Source organism: Sapajus apella, unplaced genomic scaffold (assembly GCF_009761245.1).
Source record: "Sapajus apella isolate SASKATOON/1434 unplaced genomic scaffold, GSC_monkey_1.0 scaffold21, whole genome shotgun sequence".
In the NCBI taxonomy this organism is placed as follows: domain Eukaryota; kingdom Metazoa; phylum Chordata; class Mammalia; order Primates; family Cebidae; genus Sapajus; species Sapajus apella.
The window spans coordinates 5734099-5738444 of record NW_022436961.1 but is presented as its reverse complement, the minus strand read 5'-3'; the positions used below and the strand labels follow the sequence as shown (position 1 = coordinate 5738444).

The window sequence follows — 4346 nt, the reverse complement described above, 5'->3', positions numbered from 1 at the left end:
TCACTCATGTTACCCAGGCTGGAGTGCAATGGCGCGATCTCGGCTCAACGCAACCTCCGCCTCCTGGGTTCAGGCAATTCTCCTGCCTCAGCCTCCTGAGTAGCTGGGATTACAGGCACACACCACCATGCCCAGCTAATTTTTTGTATTTTTAGTAGAGACGGGGTTTCACCATGTTGACCAGGATGGTCTCGATCTCTTGACCTCGTGATCCACCCGCCTCGGCCTCCCAAAGTGCTGGGATTACAGGCTTGAGCCACCGCGCCCGGCCCAGTGATCAGTATTTCTATAACAAAGCTTTTGTGATCCAAAATCCCATATTAGGATTAATTTTCTATTAGTCAAGGATTAATTTCCTTAAAAAAAAAATTAGGGCTGCTTATAGATAGCTATCTCCCTGGCTGCCGAGAATCCAAGAGGGAGGTTATTGAGGCAGTGTGGCCTCAGAAAAATTTTTAAAAAAATCATTTTAAGGGTGGGTGGAGTGGCTCATGCTTGTGTAATTCCAGCACTTTGGGAGCCTGAGGTGGAAGGATCACTTGGGCCTAGGAGTTCAAGACCAGCCTGGGCAATACGGTGAGACCCCAACTCCACCAAAAAAAAAATAAATAAATAAAAGCAGGTGTGGTGGTGTGCACTGACAGTTCCAGCTATTCAAGAGGCTGAGGTGGAAGGACTGCCTGAGCCTGGGAAGTTGAAGGTCAAGGCTGCAGTGAGCCATGAACATGTCACTGCACTCCAGCCTGGGCAACAGAGCAAGACTCTGTCTCAAAAATAAATAAACAAATAAAAAGGCAAAAATAAAAGGGATCCTCTTGCTTTCACTTCCCAAGTAGCTGGGACTCCAGGTATATGCCATCGCACCAGCTCTGTAGTCTCTAAACTATAACACAAGACTCTTTTTCCCTTTATGGCAAGAAGTATTCTAGGGAAAACCTTAGCAGACCATTTAGGTTACTAAACCAATTTGGTCCCGATATTTTTCTCTACTATTTAAAAATTGTTGCCTAATAAAAAATTCCTTTTCCTTATTTAAAAAATACATGCTCATTGTAGATAATATAGAAAATAAACAGGAAAAATTTAAAAATTATCTATAATTCCAATATGGACAATTAACATTTTTGGTTAATATTCCTACAATTTTTCTATGTATATACTGACTAAAAAAAACCCCAGCCAGGCATGGTGGCTTACACTTGTAATCCCAACTACTCAGGAGGCTGAGGCAAGAGAATCACTTGAACCCAGGAGGCAGAGGTTGCAGTGTGCCAAGATCACACCACTGCACTCTAGCCTAGGCGACTGTGTAAGACTCTGTCTGAAGGGGAAAAAATAAAAATAAAAAATTAGCTGGGCATGTTGATATGTACCTGTAGTCCCAGCTACTCAGGCGGCTGATGGGGGAGGATCACTTGAGGCCAGCAGTTTGAGGCTGCAGTAAGCCATGATCACACCACTGCAGTCAGCCTGGATAAGAGTGAGACTCTATCTTAAAAACAACACCCCCCTCACCCAAAAACCCACAATGCAAATATTGACTGTAATTCATTTTCATTTACAGGTGACACAGTATGCTTAATATTTTTATTTTTGAATGCTTTATAAACATTTTTCATGTATTTATTTTTAAAGATATGGAAGGCTTCACAAATTTGCATGTCATCCTTACGCAGAGGCCATGCTAATCTTCTCTGCGTTGTTCCAATTTTAATGTATGCTCTGCCAAAGCGAGCACAACATTTTTCATTTATATATATATATTTTTAATAGAGTCAGGGTTTCACCATGTTGGCCAGGCTGGTCTCAAACTCCTGACCTCAGGTAATCTGCTCACCTCGGCCTCCCATAGTGCTGGGATTACAGGCATAAGCCACCGCGCCCGGCAACATTTTTCATTGTTTTAGAGACAGGATCTTGCTCTGTTGCCCAGGGTGGAGTACAGTGGCACGATCATAGCTCTCCGTGATCTGAAACTCTTAGGCTGAAGTGAGCCTCCTGCCTCAGCCTCCTAAGTAGCTGGAACTACAGGTGTGTGCCACCACATCTGGCTATTTTTTTTTTCCTCTTTGTAGAGATGGGGTCTTGCTATATTGCCCAGGCTGGTCTCAAACTCCTGGCCTCAAGCTATCCTCTTGTCTTGGCCTCCCAAAGGGTAAGCCACTGTGCCTAGCCCTTATAAACATTTAATAACCAATGTCATAATGCAGAAGAACCTTGCTAAAAAGGTATCTCACTATCCACAGATTCAGTTTAATGTCCTTAAAATGAATGTACAGGTATTATTCTGTGTTTTTGTAAGATGGAAGACCTATACAAAGTATTCCTGTTTTTTATCCTCCTCTATGACTTTCAATGACAAAGTTTGGGGAGGTATTGACACACAACTTCTCCAGATGCTCTGGCCTGTATATTATCACTACATGCTGCCAAGGTCTCAGAACCCACAGGCAGTGGCATTATCAGACAGTGAGAGGACTCTCGCCACAGAAATTACAATGAAAGCCACACAGATTACATAAGCAAGCCGTGGTCTGGGTCCAAAGTTAACAGCACCCAGCAAAGTATGTATTACCACATAACACCTACCCTCCCAACCGGTAAGTAGCAGCTAAAGGGAAGACAGTGTTCTCAGCCTAATGCACTGCCTCTTGGGCTTTTCAGTATGTTAGTCACTGAGCAATTCATGCTGCAGCTGCTTCTTCCCAAGAGTCTTATTTCTTTTTTCTTTTTCTTTTTTTTTTTTTTTTTTTTTTTTAGGGGATGGAGTTTCGCTCTCGTTACCCAGGCTGGAGTGCAATGGCGCGATCTCGGCTCACCGCAACCTCCGCCTCCTGGGTTCAGGCAATTCTCCTGCCTCAGCTTCCTGAGTAGCTGGGATTACAGGCACGCGCCACCATGCCCAGCTAATGTTTTGTATTTTTAGTAGAGACGGGGTTTCACCGTGTTGACCAGGATGGTCTCGATCTCTTGACCTCGTGATCTACCCGCCTCGGCCTCCCAAAGTGCTGGGATTACAGGCTTGAGCCACCGCGCCCGGCCGAGTCTTATTTCTTAATGCTGTGTCATCATCATCATCCTTGATGCAGAATTCAGGGATTTCTTAACCAATGTAGTGTTTATAGAAACTAAGTGATTTCTATATATGAATTCCTCTGGGGTTGAAACATAATTTCTCCTGACTGCTGATTCATGTAACCATGTAGGCATTCCTGGAACCATGTTTCTCTAGTGGTACACCTGTAAAACTTCTGCAGCATCCAAACTATAACGTATTTTTTTAAAAAAGGGAACTTTTCCTCACAAAAGAGATCCAAGGAAACAACAAAAATTTGAGAACAAACACGTTCACTTCTTTCTCTGTACACACACACACATCTACTCAAATGTACCTCTGTGCCAATGTAACTGGTATAAAGAGCATGTCTGCTGTGTTTACTACTATAAAACAGAATCACAGTATCTGTCAATATTTTTTTGAGACAGGATCTTGCTCTGTCACTCAGGTTGGAGTGCAGTGGTACAATCATGGCTCTGTGGCCTCGACTCAGGTGAATCTCCCACCTTAGCTTCCTGAGTAGCTGGGACTGGTGGTGCGCACCATCATCCCTGGCTAATTTTTGTTTTTTTTTGTAGAGACACAGTTTGGCCATGTTGCCCAGGCTGGTCTCTTGGGGCTTAAGTGATCTGCCTGCCTTGGCCTCCCAAAGTACTGGGATTACAGATGTGAGCCACTGTACCCACCCAATATTTTAACTTAAGTCTTTTCCTCTGATATATTGCCTCCTTAAAATTAAATTCTAAAAAGTATTTAAAAAAATCCTCTATGACCCCACCATACAGAGAAGGGTGAGCTCCCCTATATACTGGCAGTACTGCATGGTGGCATTTTATAGTCCCAGCTACTTGGAAGGCTGAGACAGGAGGATTGCTTTAGCCTAGGAGTTTGAATCTAGCCTGGGAAACATCTCTGGAAGAAAAAAAAAATACTGGCAGACTACTTTACAGTCATTTAGTATCTTCCCATGGGTACTAGGTACTTGGTTTCAGCCTTTACATAAGAAGGTAACAATTCCTGGCCGGGCGCGGTGGCTCAAGCCTGTAATCCCAGCACTTTGGGAGGCCGAGGCGGGTGGATCACGAGGTCAAGAGATCGAGACCATCCTGGTCAACATGGTGAAACCTCGTCTCTACTAAAAATACAAAAAATTAGCTGGGCATGGTGGTGTGTGCCTATAATCCCAGCTACTCAGGAGGCTGAGGCAGGAGAATTGCCTGAACCCAGGAGGCGGAGGTTGTGGTGAGCCGAGATCGCGCCATTGCACTCCAGCCTGGGTAACAAGAGC

At 44.1% G+C, this 4346-nt stretch overlaps 1 protein-coding gene and 1 non-coding gene across 2 annotated transcripts in view; both read right to left on the bottom strand.

Annotated features, from left to right (window-relative positions):
• LSM1 (LSM1 homolog, mRNA degradation associated) overlaps window positions 1-4346 on the bottom strand; it is a 14063-nt gene that overhangs the window by 1158 nt on the left and 8559 nt on the right. The gene's annotated exons all lie outside the window — the stretch shown is intronic.
• Window positions 1632-1736, bottom strand: LOC116558548. Its single transcript, XR_004272055.1, has one exon. It is a non-coding gene; the product is annotated as a U6 spliceosomal RNA (small nuclear RNA).